The following is a 19,445-nucleotide window of genomic DNA, read 5'->3' as shown; positions in this document are numbered from 1 at the left end:
AACACAATTTTCGCATTATTTTAATATTTAGATAAGTTTAAATTCTCATTATATATTCATTTATATAACACTAATTTATTCTATTATATTTTAATTTTTTTTATATAATTAAAATTAGCTTTCTAATATATACTAGCATTATCAAATGAACTTGATTTTCAAATAACAAAAAGTAAAAACATTCAACATTGTATTAACAATCCACAAATTAGTTTAAAACATTCAACACTATCACAACAACAAAATGTTCTTTAAGTATTCAAGTAGTCTTAAAAATTCAACATATTGAAAAGTTACTACTTTCAGCACAAAATATTCTACAGCTGCCCAACACAAAGCCTTCAAAATTAAGTATCATTTTCTCCTCCAATTGATGGAGAAATAGACATTTTTCTCCAGCAATAGCAGATAAAAGGTAAGGTATATGCTTAAAAAGATTAAATAATATGAATCAAATAATAAAATTGTATACAATATAAGACCTAAGCAAGCAATACCAGGTGAACATACTTCAAAATTCAAAATACTCCTATCACACAGTGAATAGATACATATTATAGTAAACAAACATTAACATTTTCAGGTTAAAGGGGCCTCAATTTCACCCTAAAGACATCTCTGGTTCAGGTGCTTAATTACTAAGACAGCATGTTAAAAGTTTGGGAGATTTGAGTTACAAAAGCATTTAGAATGATACTATTATTTCTAGGGTAGATCCATCGAATCTCATATCTCATTTAAAGGAGAGGTGTAATAGAATATGGAGCTCAAACAGGTACTAAACTCTAGACCTTAAGTTATTTGGGCACTAACAGGTAATTACAAAACAGTGATACATATTCGCAGTCAATTACGCTGATATAGTACAGTGTAGTGTTTACAAACGTACAAAAATTACTGTAGAATCCTCAACCCAATGCAAAGAAATAAAGAAACTTACACACATTCTGCTGGCCAAGTTCCTTTAGATAGGGATGATAAGAGGCGAATAAGTTCCACAGTCCTGAAGGGAAATTCACCTTCTAGGTTACAAAGAAGACACCTAATAGGACCATCAACAAAACTTTCTCTGTCCCAAAACTGACTGCAAAGTGATTCCTGAAAAATTTAAAGCAATAAATCCAATAAAAAATCTACGAAGGAAAAGAAAAATGTCAACTTTAATAGAACCACCAATGAAAAATCAACAAAATAATCAATAACTGACCCTGAAAGACAATCATTATGCAGCCAAACCTCTCCCCGATAATTAAATACTGTAACAGTATAGTGCAGGGGGAAAAAGAAAAAGCCAAACTGAAATGCATACCATTAGAACATTGTTTTCTTCTTTTCCCGAAAGTGATGAAATTAGACAAAGAAACACTGCCCATGTTAGAATTAGTGGGCCTACTTCCTTAGTTTCAAAAGCATTAATACTTGACACTATTGCATCCATCTCTTGGACATCAATTAAGGAAAAATGAGAAGAAACCTGCCTGAAGAATAGTGCATGTGTTTTACAATAATGAAAGGCAAGGTAAAAAGAATAGTGCAAGTGTTTTACAATAATAAGAAAAACAAGAAGAATTAGTCTGACCCTTCTGTTACATAGGGGATGATATTGAATGTGATTGAACCCTTTAATAACCTGCCAAGAACACCAACAAAATGAACTAGAAAAAAGAACAAACACAAACAAGAAATAATGCCAGAAACAGAAACAAATTACAAACATTAATGAATGATAGAAACAGTAGTCAAAAGAACACCACAATATACATGGTTCTATAAGCAAATAATATAATATCAAGATCCTTAAAAGAAACTTCAAGGCAACACAAAGACAGATGAAGTGAACCAGCAACAAATTTTCAGTAGTCCATATAATATATTCAAGAATTTCATTCTCTGCATTTCATGAAATCACCACAAGCAATTTAAAGCATTGGCTCCCAAGAAGCTTCTCATACACCTGAAGCAAATACCCATTTAAACTCAAACTAGTAATCAAGAATCAATCATACAAAACACAGAGCTTGTGGTAGTAATAGGAAAATAAAACGCAGCCAATTTATACAGAAAGAAAGCACTTTAAAAAGCATGAAGAGTCCATATAAATAAGGATATGATGTTCCTATACAAGGTGAACATCTTTCATCCAATAATTGCTTCAAGCTTTTATCTTGAGATAATGTTACATCTAAGAAGGTATCAAGTGTACAAAAAAAGTGTAATGTGTTGTATAATAATGCAGAACTCATAATGAACTACCATGTTTCCTTACACCTGTTACCAAACTACAAACTTTGATTGCTTATTTCAAATAAAAATACTCACACAAATGATAGCTTACTTATAATATAATCCACAAATATCTAAAAGTCACAATACATATGTAAGTATTCAAAAATCAATTAAACTCAATAACCAATATGAAATTATTCTTCTTCATTGATTTAGTCATATTCCCTGCTTAAAATATAGAACTCAAATTTCTACCAATTAACACAAATTTAATTGCATTCACCATGTCTGAATATATTATGAGAAAAAAATACTAGAGACATGTCCGAACATAGCAAACAAGCAGAAAATGAAGAAGAGGAGAAAAATAAAGCAAGAAATAAAAATAGTGTAGAGTCCAAGAACTTTACTTAGCTAAGTTAGATAGTAGTATTATAGTAATTATAGTATTATCTTTATGACTGTGGATTTTTGGTCCAGACCGGGATTTATTTGGACACTCATAGTAGTACTTGTAGATTTTCTAAGTTTAACCTATAGTTTAAGAATATTAATGTTAACCTAAGGTTTGATTAATATGGCTGATATTGAGGATAATATTTATTATACTATAAGGTTTAGATAAGAACCAATAGGATTTTTAGCACATGTTATGTATGGGTGATTAAGGATTAAGTATTTTGAGGATTAAATTTAATAAGGGTAAAGTTTGAATGCTCTAAGGTCAGCCAGCAGCTTTGAATACATTTGAGGGCTTAGTCAAGGCTGTTTACTCAATTTGAATTAAGCTAAAAATGTGTAATTTCGTGTTTAAATAATCAGCGAATGCCGATATATCGCAGCTATAGGGGGCGATATATCGCAGCACGTAGATACGAAAAACACGAAACGATGCACGTTTGCCTCGGGCATAATGGTCCAGGCGATATATCGCCTCCTTCAGCTTATTTTGAAAAGTTTTGAAATCATTTTCCATTCAGCCCTTCAACCTCTTGATAAGTCCAGCACCTTTTTGAACGAGTCTTCAACCTCTGCTGAACAACAATTCAAATTATTTTCACCTAAAAAGCCATTATTTTTATTCAAGTAAAATTAAGATCCTTTCATTCCTAAACTATATAAATAGGACCTAGTACCCATCCATTATTCATCTTTTGCTCTAAGTTCAGAGGCTGCAAGTTGCTAGGTGAGTGTGAGAGTGTAAACACTTGGGTGGGAAATAATAAGCTTGATCATCATAAGCTTATCAAACACTTGGGGAAGTAAGGTTTTATAGTATTTCGGTTCGAGGTTTAGATTGGTCTTACAAGTCTTCAAGGTAACCCAAACTCTAGTTTGTTTCTGTACTTTTTCTTTAAAAGTTCTCATAGTCTTCTACTTATTCTAACCTTATTCTTATTTTGGTTAGGAAATCTAAGAACTCGCACATAAGTTTTTGGTAAGTATTTTCTCAACGGTTTAGTCCTTCCATTCCTTTCATTTCTCTTCTTCACTATACCCACTCTTTTTCAAATGGTTCTTAGGAGTGTTCCAAAGTCCCACCTCTGTCCTCTTATCCCGGTATTTTGGTAAGGAAAATAGGATAGAATTCATATGTTATATGTTTTATATGTGTTATCTTATGTTTTTATGATATGAAATGTGTTATGATATGTATGTATGTAGGCTTGGGCATATGACCCATATGACTAACAAGACCCCAAATAGATTATGGGCATATGACCTACTTAGCTAGTAGGACCCCACTAATCTAATGGGCATATGACTTGTTTGGTCTATGGGACCCCAAGTAATAATGGCCATTATAGTATGTGTATGATATAAGTGTTATGTTATGTTTTTATGTTTCTTATGAAATTTATGTATATGAACTATGTGGTAGATTTTCCTTGCTGGGCATTAGGCTCATTCCTTTTTGTTTATATGTGCAGGAAAATAGCTATAGTGGCGGGAAAGATTCGTGGATGCTTGGGAGAATGTGTATCAGTGATGAATGGATTCAAGGAGTCGAGAGTTCGATTTCGAGGATGTAGTCTTTTATTTATGGTTTATGTGTAATTTTTCCGCACCTATTTATCTAATTTCTTTTCATTTCAATTAAGATATGTTTTCTTTTTAAAACAATGGGATCCCATATCCTGTTTTGAGTTATGTAAGTTTAAACATTGGTTTTTACAAGTTTTAATAAAGTTATGGTATTTTCACTTGTAAGTTTTGTTAAGGGTTAGTATGTATAGTTTTCGTTAATGGTCCAAAATTCTAGAGTAGTTGGGTCATTACAAATAGAAATGTAATACGTGATATGTACTAAAAACCCATTAGTAAAAAAATAAAAATCTTCAAATATATATATATATATTAAAATAAGGAGACAAATTACTTTGCTAGTTCATATAACCACCAAAATTTTCTTCTTCTTTCAATTTAGTTTTACTCCTTTCCCACTTCGCAAGTAACCATAGAAAAATCACTATTGGATACATATATAATATATGTATATAAATATTCATACATATAATTTTATATAAGCCAAAGTGAAAACCAAAACTGATTTCATTTCAATTAAAAATAAAGCAAACTCAGTTTTTGACAGCTATTGTGGTCTCCAAAATGAGGACCTCAAAGTTCAAACACATACCATGTATTGAAACTCAAAGAAATCAGAGAAGCATGTGGCCCCCGTATCTCATCATTATCATTTTTTATCTGGGTAGAGGCCAAAATAACATTAAAATACAGAAGAAAAAACAGAATCCATTTAACAAAATAATGATTAGAGACAGAAAAAAACCATTAAATCCCACAGCCCCATCTAACCCAATAGAACAACTTATGAACCTTTCTATTGTAGTGAATCCCATCACCTCTGTTGAAGCCCATCTGTGCCAAGTCTGCTGCTTTCAATAAGCCCTTAGTCCTTGGCACTTGCGGGGCTTCAAAAAGTAAAAAATCTGCAATCACCAACACTCAACGCTAGAAAATGAAATGAAATGCAGCACAACATTATGAAAGCTGCTGTCGTACCTCTTACAAGTGGACTGCCAACACAGTGTCAGGAGACAGGGCGATCGGGAAAGTAACCTGCAAGAAAAATGGAAAGATAACATAGATTTGGAATGACCAAAAAACAAATATACCAGTCCTTTTGAACAACATTTATCTAAAACACCTACAAGAGAATCAAAGGCCGTCATTTAGTTCAATGATCCACAACACCTGAACAGAAGAAAAGATTGAAAAATTATTAATCAACGCTTCTAGTTGTGGCAAGAATTGTACCCTTTCAAGTCTCACAAACCTATATGTGAATCATAATTCATGCAGGATGCAGCCTTTACATAAATTCACCATCCAAACAAACATATCATATAGTAAAGTCTCTACTAGTAGCAACCAAACATGTGTGCACCATACTAAGAGAACCACAAATGCAATTTGAATTGTTCAAAAATTAGCATGGTTCAACAATCAGAAGGCTAGCTACTTACTGTGGTATTAATAATTATACCTATAATCAGGTGTATCAATATAGTGTAAATCACTGCTCCATTGATAGTGAAATCAAAACAAACAAAGTGTTTGCTGAACAATAATATGCATAAATAAGCATGTCTAATCTATATGGAAAAAAAAGAATCAAATTATCTATGAAAGGTCTAATACCAAACACTACTACTCTCATGAGACCCTTTAAATTTTAAGTGAGGTGCAAAAATTTAAATTTTAAATTACTGTCACAGAGGAGGAGTGCTTTGATCAATTTGACTTAGAAAAATTAAGAGGTGTAAACCAACCTCATGAAAGGAATTTTGACCAAAACACACAAAAATGAGCATCTTCTTTTTTCTTACTAAGAAGTTACTTCACAAATAGTGATCAAAACAAAACTAATGGCAAATGAGATTAAAAAAAGGTTTACTTTACAAATTAAACTGTATATATATCATATGTTGTCTGGCCAAATACTGAAACAAAAGCAAAACCTCCTCAACACAAGAGAAATTAAACAATTAAAAGGATTTTCTTAGAAAATATGAAACCAAGCAATTATACATTCTGATATAACTTATTCCCAAATCCAAAAAAACAAATTAGTTAAAAAAGAAGAAAAAAGAACTAACCTTTGAAGACCTTCGCATTCTTCAGATCAATAGTATAACAGACCTCATCGATCCATGCTCTTTAGTAATGTCATTTATACCTCAACAAAAACAAAAACTCTTACTTAAACATTTTGGTACTCACATGTTAGTGTACTTACATTACACATATAAACACAAAAATTAGATCAAATTCAAACATGGCAGCAGACAATAGTACAATTAAAACCATAGATGTAGTATAAAAATCCCAATTAGCAGCAATACAAGAACTACAAAAACACATCGATATACAAAACAACAAAATACATTTTCTTTGCTATACTTGAATGCTACTTTATTTTACTCTGTTTTTTATGCTTTGGATTCAAAGTATATCTGCTGTGAAAATCATGAAATAAGACAAAGAAAATTATTACAAGTTTTCTTTGCTATACTTGAATGCTACTTTATTTTACTCTGTTTTTTATGCTTTGGATTCAAAGTATATCTGCTGTGAAAATCATGAAATAAGACAAAGAAAATTATTACAAGTTTTCTTTGCTATACTTGAATGCTACTTTATTTTACTCTGTTTTTTATGCTTTGGATTCAAAGTATATCTGCTGTGAAAATCATGAAATAAGACAAAGTAAAACATTATCTTTGGAGCAGAATTAATATAATTTTCCTTTAGTCCACCACCAAGTTTTGCAGTAGCCTTAAATTTGACAACTTTGTTACCCTCTTTCTCCAAAGAGGAATTATAGAATTGAAGTAAAATCTGCTAGAAAAACCACAAAGAATTAGTTGTGAGAGAGATTCTACAAATTACATCAACCTAAAGGGAGTCCATTACCTTAGAATCTTCCAGGGATGGGATTATGATACCAGGCATATTCATTGGAACTGGATTAAGCTGAAACCAATTACAAAAGGATCCATATAGAACACAACACCCAATGCACTTAAGTTTTTGGCTGTTTCAAGAGCTTGTTTGATTGTGGAAATTCCAAGCACAAATCGAATTGAATAGCTACAAATTAAAAGATTTCCTTGGACAAGATCACTGTTGAAGTAACTTGAGTATTGGCATTCACCAACATACATATCATCAGAAACTGTTGTGTCATTGTTTAACACATGAGCAGCCAAAACTAGCGTGTACATTGTATCATTCTCAGTTTCAGCTGAATAAAAACAGATAACATTAGATTACTAGCAAGTGTAGTTGATTAAACAGTTGGCTACATGCAAGTCACAATAACATGCATCATTAGGACTAGTCATACAAATGGTCATTTGCTGTCCTGTAAAAGGAGCATTACAAGTATATGCCTTGAAAAGAAGAAAATTAAAGTTGATTTTAATAACATGAATCATTCATCATGTGCTATGGTTATTTATATTTCAACTTTCGAAAAGAGGTTTAGGTAAACCTGCTCAAAGAATTTATTATGCCCTTAATGTGGATTATTAACCACCGTGAAACTAGTTATGAAATTGGTCGCCAATACCTAGAATTAATATGTAAAATTAGTAATATGTGGTTTTCAAACAATCCACTTTCCTTTCCCATGATTAAGGGTAGTCACGACTATAAAACTTTTGGCAATTGTCCAGATAGAAGAACTAGTCCTTACTCAATTATATCTCAGTACACTCCAGCTTGTAATTAGGTATACTCAAATTTCTGTGTTCTCCCTTGCTAATATATTTAGAAGCATAACTTATTATTATCATAACCTTTATTTATACATCTGAACTCTAGAATTCTCACATAAAATTATATCGTAATATCCAGATATAGATTTGATTGTTTCTTTCCTTCTTGTCTAATTTAGATAGTTTTCTTTGAAGCCAGTTGGTGATTACTAAACCTAAGAGGATATATCTCAAAGTCAAACCATGTTAACTTCCAATTTTCACCAACATCATAAAGTACATACACGAAGCAAGAAACTAAATTGTCAAGTAACAATCCTACATGATATATTAAAAAGAAATAAAATAAGCATTTGCAAAGGAAAACTTACGTGCAAGACAAACTCCTTGAATAGTAACATTGTTGCCAAGGACTATAGAGTTACTATAGATCCTATCATGAGAAGCAACACCCACTGTGAAGATCCATGGACTAAATGAAGACACACTCTTTGGGGATGGTCCAATGTTTTCCGCTACTTGTACAACGAATATGCTAGCCTTCACAGCTGATAAGAGTGCCATGTCTATTGGATTAAAAAATGTTGCAATACTAGGAGGACGCCTGTTTGGAGTGATTAATAAGCTTATTATGTCTACCCCATCCTGAGCAGCCTGAGAATAAACTTAAACCATCTGAGCTGAAGATCCACAATTAAAACAAACAAACCAAAAAAAAAAAAAAAAGAAAGACAAATTATATCATATAAACTGTCCTACTGTCTAGCACATGTCGCACAATTAGTTCTGTAAATGTTGCAGATAAAATAAATAATAAAAAAGCAAATTTATATTCTTGGTCTATTGCAGCAACAACATCTGCAGCAAAGCCTCCGAAGCTCTTGTTGTAATGACCCACTACTCTAGACTATTTGGACCATTAACGAAACTATACATAAAACTTACATTTTTACGAAAATACCATAATTTATTGAGTAACTTGCAAAATAAGAGTTATTTACAAAAAAACAGAATACTAAGAAGGATTATGGGATCCCATTGTTTTTAAAACAAAAGATGATTTAAAATAAAAGACATTACATAATTGGTGCGGAAAATACACATAAAACCATAAAAAAACATAAACAAGACTACATCCTCGAATCGAATAACGCTCGGCCCCTTGACTCCATTCACCATCGATACACATCCTTTAAGCGTCACGAATCTTACCGCCTCTAAAGCTATTTTCCTGCACATAAAACAGAAAGGAATGAGCCTAATGCCCAGCAAGGAAAATCTAACATATAGTCATATACATAATTTCATAAGAAAACATAAAGACTTAACATAATACATATAACATACACTTATTATAATGGCCATTATTACTTGGGGTCCCATAGACTAAACAAGCATATGCCCATGGAATTAGTGGGGTCCTACTAGCTAAGTAGGTCATATGCCCATAACCCATTTGGGGTCTTGTTAGTCATATGGGTCATATGCCCAAGCCTACAAACATACATACATATCATAACACATTTAATAACATAAAACATATAGATAACATAAGCACATAACATATTGATTCTAGCCTATTTTCCTTACCAAAGTTACCGGGATATAATGGACTGAGTTGGGACTTTTTGGAACACTCCTAAAACCATAAGAAAGAGTGAGTCTAAAGAAAGGAGATGAAATGAAAGAGATGGAAAGACTAAACCATAAAAACATACTTACCGACTTATATGCTTAAGAACTTGGATTCCCTAACCAAAATAAGAATGAGGTTAGGGGACTGAGTAGAAGGTTTTGAGAAAGGAAATAACATGAAATAAATGAAATAGAGTTTCAGGTTTACCTCAAAGATTTGCAAGATCAATCTAACCTCCACCAAAATACTATAGAACTCCCTTCCCAAAGTGTTTGATAAGCTTATGATGTTTAAGCTTATAGTTTTTCCCCAAACCAGGTGTTTACACTCTCACACTCACTTAACACTAGCAGCTTCTGAGCTTAGAGCAAATGGTGAATAATGGCTGGGTACTAGGTCCTATTTATAGAGTTTGGGAATGAAAATATCTTGATTTTACTTGAATAAAAATAATGGCTTTTTAGGTGAAAATCATTTGAATAATCGTTCAGCAGAGGCTGAAGACTCGTTCAAAAGATGCTGGACTGTTGAAGGAGTTTGAATGGCTGAGAGGAAATGAATTCAAAAACATTTGAAAACATACTGGAGGAGGCGATATATCGCCCCCTGTAGGCGATATATCGCCTGGGCCAGTATGCCCGAGGCGACCGTGCATCGTTTCGTGTTTTCCGTATTTACGTGCTGCGATATATCGCCCCATATAGCTGCGATATATCGGCACATGCTGAATAATTAAACACGAAATTACACATTTTTAGCTAAGTTTGAATGGAGTAAACAGCCTTGACTAAGCCCTCAACGTATTCAAAGCTGCTGACTGACCCTATAACATTCAAACTTTACCCTTATTTAATTTAATCCTCCAAAATACTTAATCCTTAATTACCATTCATAACATGTGCTTAAAATCCTATTGGTTGATGTCTAAACCTTATAATATAATAAATATAATCCATAATATCAGTCACATTAATCAAACCTTAGGTTATACTTAATATTCTTAAACTATAGATTAAACTTAGAAAATCTATAAGTACTACTACGAGTGTCCAAATAATTCCCGGTCTGAACCAAAAATCCATGGTAACAAAGATAACACTAAACATACTATAATACTAATAAACAATTAGCTAAGTAAAGTTCTTGGACTCTACACTTGTACAATGCCTTGTAAACGAAAACACTGAGAAAGATATACATTAGTTTACATTAGTTAATACAGAATATCTTGCCCGAAATATTTAAAGAAAAATACAAAATGCATTAGAATATCTAAAAAGATCTAGATAATTACTGTGAACGAGGAGCCATCCCACTTGCATTTCCAAAGCAATGCCCTGATACCACAACTGGAACCCCATGTTTCCTGCAGCAACAGAAGTCGTGTGCCTGTACATTATATCAAGATCAATCAGCTGACTCTTGAAGAGTTAAAGAGGCAATAGGGGAAAGAAAAATTACTATAGATTTTTTCCTCAAATCATCTAAAATATTTGTGTATTTTATATACATATATTTACCTTTCTCATCGAGTATGTCATTTCAAGATTTATATAATTATACTTTACATTCAAATGAATCTACTAGCAGTGTTTGTGCTTTATTTAACAGAAATATGAATGAACAAACAACTATGTATCAATATCTAAATGTTTGTGCATTATCTAAATGGAGACTTGGTGTGGTGCATGCCCAACTTAGGAAACAGACCAAAGACAATAGTATAGCAACAATAACAATATCAATTATACTACTAATAATGAAAAAAATTAGTTTCCGTTTAAGCAATAAAAACAACACGTGGCCAAGCACAGAGCCAGCTCATTGGCAGTTTTTTTTTCTTTCCTTTTTAAAATTTTCTTTTAATAGCTTAAAATATGACAAGGCTCCAATGAAAATTTGAAAATATAAAAGCAACCCCATGAGCTAAATTCAAAGGTCATCTCTGTAAACGATAGACAAATTGAGAAATTTGGGAGTGTGAAAAGTGATTTCTGTATTGAATAAATAATTACAGATACAAGAGAGTTTATATACAATAATTAAGCTTGACAAAACTAACACTAACAAACTTTGTAACTAACGCTAGTATCAGTGACAATTAGCTGTAACTAACTAACAGTCAGCACAACTAGCTATTGCTTAACAGACTATCTTTTGCCTGAGTCTAAAGCATTAACACACTATACTTATCAATTAGATCTTCTGACGCCCCTCAGAGAGCCTCTATGCAGCTTCTTTGGCTCGTAGAAAAAGTCATTACAATGCATACCTATAATGCGGATATCAATTCAACCGAACAACAATTTTTCCTTTTTCTTTCTCTAGAAAATTGATAAATGTACACGTTAAATTTCACAAATTCTGACTGCAACCTAGATTCAAAACCCATGATAGGAAAAAGAAGAGGTAGTAATGCTACAATTATGAAGCAGAGACAATCAAAACAGGGTCAAAGGCAGAAAAGTTAAGTACTATATATTAAGAAAAGCCGCATAAACTCACGTTCCATGGCCATCGCCATCAAATGGTGAAGCATAGTCCTGAGATGCATTGAAGATTCCCCTGGTTATAGCTGATGCTTCAAAATGACGAGCCCCAACAAACTTCCTATTGCATGAACCCGATGAAAAATCTGGAGTAACTTCACAAATGCCTGAAAAATGGCGAGGAACTGGATATTGACCATCACTCGTGTCATCTGCAAAACTTGGGTGATTTGGATCAATGCCAGTATCAATAAACCCAATTACAATTCCTTCTCCGGGGAATTCATATCCACCTTGTTGGGCCCAAGCCCCTTGTGGCAAACCCAAAAACTGAGGAGTATGGGTAGTTGCTGTTCTAACCGAGAAATCCATAACCACATTAGCCACTTCTCTTCTCCTTGAAAGCTTATCTGCCTTTTTTAACCCATGATGCAGACAAATCAAACATTCTTATATGACCAATATGTTTTAAGTTATACACCATATACCAAAATCTGTGAATCAAATATATTTTTAAGTTATACACCAAATACCAAAATCTGTGAATCTCCTCTTGTGAAGGTGAAGAAACTAGGCATATTTCTGAGCTCCCTCATTTGTCTTGTCAAGCTACAAGACCAAAGGTCGACACGTCATGATCCCTGGAGATTTTCCAATCCAAATTCCATTATATATCCTTGCTAAAACAAATTAGTAAATAAGAAGAAAAAAGATACAAGAAAATTAAATGATAAAAATAGTAAATAAGAAAAACACAAATACCTCACAAAGTTGTTCTTTCTTCAGCTGGGAAGATACCACCATGACTCGCATGAGGGAGATAGAGCACCGTGACTTGTACCGGCGTGACTTATCCCAGTGTACTCTAGCGACTGAACGGAATGGAGAGAGGGCTCCTCTTGCGTGGTGTGCTCCAACAGCTCGCGCGACGGAGAGAGGGTAGAAAGACTCTGGGAGAGAGAGAGAGAGAGACAGATTGATCGATGGAGAGGGAACTGAGAAACCAAGTGTGAGAGAAAGAGGTAGATGCGTCATTAGGGATTGGGTTTTGAGAGAATAGGGCTAGGCAGAAACCGAGTGGTTTCCCTCCATTTTAACTTTACCCAGCCATTTTTTTTTGTTTCCCTCCATTTTAACTATACCGATTTCTAACTATTAGGTTACCTATTATAATACTTTTCCAATTAGCTTATAATTAGGTATTATAGAAAGAGGTATTTGGTGTAGTATTTTGACGATGATGATATGATGTATAAAGATGAATTAAGGTGTTTGTGATTTGTTGTATCTCTTGTTTGTTGTTTGTACTTCCCTACTGGGCTTTTAGCTCACCCCCTTACTTTCCCTTCCAGGTAGCAAATATGTTTTCTCTATGGCACGCGTGGTGATGTGGGGAGTTCTGTCGTCCTGGTGTGTATGGCGTGGGGGCATCCTATGGATGAGAAACGATCAGATTTAAACGCCATTTTATTTTAATAATGTTATGTTTAATGGGACTTTTAAAACTTGTAAGTGGGACTTGAACTTTTGGTTGTTTTAGAACTTTGCATGAAAACTGATATTTTCTTTTTAAACTATTGGGCCCAACTTGCATGTTTTAAGCAAGACCCCACTAAAATCTTTATAATAAGTGGCTTTCTCTTATAAACAAATGAACATGTGAATGTTTTTACAAAGTACTAGATTAGGGCGTTTTACAATCAACGTTGTGTTTAAATGTCATATATGTAGAAATTATTGATATAAATATTTATATATACTATAGAACTATAATTCATTCAATTATTATATATATATATTTGAAAAATAATGAACACTTTTTTATTAAAATTATTGACAATATGTTTACAACTTTAAAACTAAGTAAACGTACATTCCACGTTGCTTTTACGTAGTATATATATATATACATATTTTGTTAATTAACTATATGATAGCTTTAATAAAACCTTGTTAATTAGGTTTACTTTTTAATTAGTTTTTTTTAGCTGCTAAATGAGGTGTATAGTAATGTTTTATGTATTAATTTAATTTTGTAGGTTGTGGATGGAAATATTAGCAAGGAGCATTGCAAAGTCAATTAAATAATTTGCTTGATTATTGTAAATTGCAAGAGGTAGGTATGTTCTCTTATTTTTTTTAAATATTATTATACAAATATTAGAGGAGTTTGAATATCTGAAATATTTATTCGTAGTGAAGTGAGTTTTGAGATTAAAATTTTGTGTTGCGGTGATAGTAGAAGGTTGAAAACTTGTGTGTTTTAGTGAAGTAGATTATGAGAAATTTATTTGTATGCTGTAGAGGTATAAGAAATAAATTTATTGTGTGTTGTTTGAATAGTTTGATTCTCTATTGACAAATGGTTAGGTCACTATTATAAGGGCCAGACTATGGAAATTATAATGTTTTGGTTGCCCTGAAAACTGCAATTAGAGTATTGTTAATCTTACATTTATTATTATTATTATCTATGCTTTTGCAAAGAAAGTCATGCATACCTTGATGATCGTCATGGCTCTATTATTATTATCAGGCTTGTAGTGAAGTGATGAGGTTACAATTAATTGTATGGGAAAACATTGTTTTTAGATGGAAGAAAGAACAAGTTTTAAGTGCTGTAACTATACATATATAGAAGTCATTTTCTTCTTACCATTAATGTTTCATATACAACAAACAACTTTTAGAATATTCAAATGCCAATTGTGTGGTCTATATATGTGGTTCGACTGTTACACTTGTCAATTCAATAATACTTTTGAAGACTTCTTTGAGCACTTCACTACATACAATCCATTTATTCTGTTATTAATTAATAATAAGCTTAGTATTAATAGATAAGGGACTTTATTTCTGATTGAAATTTAGCTTTCTCTTAGTTCATATGTTATTAATTAATATGTCAACATTTTCAACTGTTGTTTCACCTATTTCTTATATGTAATATGTTGAATAAATTATTGTATGTCCATTCTTTGAAGCACAAAACATGTAGAATTAATTATTAAATGCATATGTATTTTTCTTATCCTAGTGGAGGATATTTGGTGAAGGTTTCTATGTTTCGACAAACTTTCATGTTTTGTAACACATATTTCTTTTGTCTTTTGTTTATTATAATATACTTGGTGGCTACAAGAAGGGAAATGACATATTTTAAATTAAGTGCTTTGAACTTGTGGATGGCATACTAATGTGTTAGAAACATATCTAGCTTTGATTTCTATCGTTTTGCTTAGTTTATTCTCTGTTCTCTTTGATATATTAATTACATTATACCAATGATGCTATGGCTTTGCGTGCATTGTAATTTAATAGGTACTTTTATGACGCACATTGTGCGCCCAAACCAATATTTTATGTTTTTTCATTATCACAGCCAAAGAGTCATGAAAATAATTTCCATGAATCATTTTATCTTCTCTTTCATATACTCAAAATAGTGCTAGCAACATGAACCACGTTATTCAAATTTAGAACTTTTTTATTACTTTACAGATTGGTATAGTTCAATGAAGTACGTGAAGAATAGGCACAATAAATGATGAGATCAATAAAGTACGTGAAGAATATATGGGCACAACATGTCATGAATTTAATTATTACTACGTAGATTAACTCACTTTGTTAACTTAGATTTTTAAGGAGATGTATACTTGCATTGTTAACTTAGACATTCTATGATATATACACAATTTTATTGTCTAATTATAGTAATAATTATTATGCTCAGTTTAATTTGTTGTCTAACTATAGTCGCAATCCTTATATGAGTCAATTTTGCCTAAGTTACGACTCTTTATTTTGGATATTTGGTTCAGATTATAGTATTTTATATTACTGCAATCTCTTTTTTGCTTTGTTCTATTTGTTTGTGTAAAAGCTTATTTTTTTTGGGCAAAATACACATTTTAATGAAGAAAAACATAATAAGTTGGTTCTACTAAAACAGACAAATAATGCAAGCACTAGAGGTCGGTCGACAACCAACTTACCATGTTTTACACCAAAGGTCGGGTGAGAACCGACTTACCATGTTTTATACCAGAGGACGGTTGACAACCGACTTACCATGTTTTACACCGAAGGTCGTTGTGGCGCCAACCGACTTACTATGTTTTTACATCGTAAGTCACTGCATGGAAGGTCGGTTTTAAATCGACTTATGAACATCCATAAGTCAGTTTTTAACCGACCTCTCATACTTTTTTTTGTAGTAGTGATAATTTATCTTAATTAATAAGCATAGGATGTTTTAAGAAAACACTTTGTTGACGCGGTTTTTCGCCAACGGTAGATTAAGAAATCTAATGGGGATATTAGTGCTAAATTGTAAACTGAAATGAAATGATAAGAACCCTTTCGTACATACACAACTTTTATGTGGTTCAGTGGTTAAAATCCACATAGTCCACGAGACAAAATTATTGCTTTTCTCTCACAATTTCTGCAGAGTTTTAGTAATACGAAAAGGTCATCCCCTTCCCTGTCCATTATCCCTGATATTTAAAGGGTAATTTCCCGGACAGGTTTCAGTAACTGCGTGAATAAATAAGGTTTACATTTAATACATATTATTCCCATTTACATTGAGATATGATTTTATGACAGAAGATAATATACTTTTGCTATCTTAGATAATAAATGATAGATATGTAACACAGCCTGGATATTAATGAGTGTATAAGGAGCCTTTGAATCTTTTGGGATCCTTCCGTATGCGTTCTGATAAGGTTTCCACGAGCTTGATATCCCATCCGAGCTAGTGTTCAAAGACTCTGAACCTTAGTTCGTACTAAGCTCAGAGTGCCCAAATATGGATCTGGCCATTATAAGTCTCGAAGTGGATTGTTATCCTGAGAGGCGGTCTGATAGCAACTTGTATGTCGTGTACGAACTGGATTGAGTCTCGAGCTGCTCACATCATTGTTAACCAGATGTTCTACTTGGCTATTTTACGCATATTAATCTGTCAGCTGTACCCGAGATGAGTAATTAAACTTGTACGCCCTGATTTTCCCACGGGCTGATTAACAAGCTGAGATACGGCCTAATCATGGCTACCATGTGGACCTCCCCGAAACCGGAGCTGCCATCGTAAGGCCCTACCTCTTTAGCACGAGGTAAACTGAGGGTTCACCAGGATCACTCAAAGGACTAAGTCTGGACCCTGAAGGCCACAGGTCGAGTTAAGCATCCAGCTCGTGGTGCTAGCTGGATGTGGAGGTTGTGACCTTTTATGAAGTCAACCATGCAAGGTAAACGTGCATATATCAGATATCACGTGTTTGAAATATCCCTGACTTCTCGGACACGCAGCAGGAACATGCGTGTCTAGACTCCCATGACTGGTTTGGGCCGTGCGGCCCATTATCTCCTTACCTATTGATTTGACCACACTTATGTGTCAGGTTTAGGAATTAATCATGAATGTCACAGAGTTGACATGATAGGTAAGAAGGTCACGGGATGACCTTCTTACCAACTCCCAGGTGCCTTCTCCTATAAATATGGAGACCTTGGGAGTTAATAGAGGTTGGATTCTCGACTGTAAGGAATACCTTGTAATCAAATACCCAGTATATAACAATAATACTGACTAGTGGAGTAGAAGGATTTTAACCTTTGAACCACTTAAAAAACATATTTTGAGTCACCATTTCATTTCCTTAGATCATATATCTATTTCGGTTCAACCTAAGCACTAATCCCTTTCTCTTCTTTTCTTAATTACTTGTTGGCGAAGAACCGCATCAACAGTTTGGTGCTTTCATTGAGAGCAAGTTCGATTAGTGCTATCGCAAACATCCAACTATGGTGACTACTCGATCCAGGCACGGTGACGAGACAGGACAACATGATGGGTAGGAGGCTCATCATACTGCCATCCCTAGTGAACAAGTTCCTGAAGTCCAGCAGCGGCTAGGAAAGCAGCTGGCGGGCCAAGATGACACCGGAAGTTCGGCGCCCCGGCCACCTAATCCAAACCTGTGTTATTACACTGCGGTGGAGATGGAGAATGCTTAGCTGAGGAGCCAGCTAGCAATAGCTAACCAACAGATCAAGGGTGTGCTGACCCGACTACCCCCTCTCACAACCGACGCTAACGTCGGAGAGAGGCAAGGCGACGCTCCTATGTCTCGCTGGGGTAATCGGTCTAGGCATAGCCGCTCGGACAGACTTCCCACAGCCAACTCCACTCCTTCATCACACCATCGAGAGGCAAACTTCGAAGAAGTGCCTAGAACTGGACAACAGCAGTACAACCGTTCGGTCAGAACTTCAACTCCTAGCTCCCAACCAGCCTTGAGCGCGCCCAGGGCAGCTCGAAGAAATTCCAGAAGGAGGTCCGGGGACAGCTCACAGCATCAGCCCGTCCCCAACAACCGTCCTGCACCTCGTCCAGATCGCCAGGTGCGGGACCAGCAGGTTGGCAGGGCCGAAAGGCCCCCACCGAACTTGATCCGTCCTGACAGAACCAGGATCGCCTCTCTGGTCAGGCACCCTCCATCTCCAATCAGATATCCATCTCCTCCTCGGCCCGTCCGAGATATCCCGGCCTATGGAAGTAGCAGGCGAAACCCGCCATCAGCCGGACCGTCCCGACGTAGCAGGGCGCCGAGGGAAAGCCCAGATCCTCAGCACCAAAGGCGAGCTCCGAGCCTCTTTAGCAGGAGCTACTGGACCAGCAGTCGCCGGAGTGACCTTTCTGGTGGGGACCTGCGTCAGTGTTTGAGATCGGCACAAAGTCCACAAGCCACCCAGGGAGGCGACCTGCGGGATCGCCTTAACTCTCATAGAGGGGAGCCAGCAGGAGGAGACATCCATGCTCGCTCAGGGGGGGCCTTGTTCGAAGTACGTAACGGCAGGAATGCCCCAAATAACCTATCTCAAGATAGGAGGGGCAATAACCCACCAAATATGTACAATGGATCCAGAGCCGTTGAACAGCCCCGAAATAACCAAGGACATCAGGACCAAACCCTCGAGCACCTGGCCCAGATGGAGGAGTTGATGAGGAAGCTCCTGTCAGAAAAAGAAAAATATGAATATGATTCAGGGGACGAGATGGAGCTCTTCGCCCCCAGCATAGCAGCAATGGCGTACCCACTTGGTTTCCGTATGCCGCACCTGTCTAAGTTCAATGGAGACGGAGATCCATCGGATCATCTAGGGATGTTTAACACCCTGATGATGGCCCACAACATTGGCCCCGAGCTGAGGTGTTTAATCTTTCCTTCCATCCTGACTGGACCGACCAGGCAGTGGTTCAAGCAAGGCAAAAGAAAGTCAATCAGCTCCTGGAAAACTTTCTCGGTTGATTTCAAAAGGGCATTCCGAGCCTCC

General features: G+C 34.9%; 1 pseudogene; it reads right to left on the bottom strand.

The window, feature by feature from the left end:
• Positions 1–1,569: 1,569 nt before the first annotated feature.
• LOC133832612 (subtilisin-like protease SBT2.2) lies at positions 1,570–13,130 on the bottom strand (annotated as a pseudogene).
• Positions 13,131–19,445: the final 6,315 nt, after the last annotated feature.

The sequence above is a fragment of the Humulus lupulus genome, chromosome 4 (assembly GCF_963169125.1).
Source record: "Humulus lupulus chromosome 4, drHumLupu1.1, whole genome shotgun sequence".
In the NCBI taxonomy this organism is placed as follows: Eukaryota; Viridiplantae; Streptophyta; class Magnoliopsida; order Rosales; family Cannabaceae; genus Humulus; species Humulus lupulus.
Note: the sequence above shows the minus strand (reverse complement) of the source record. Positions and strands in the feature narration are given on the sequence as shown.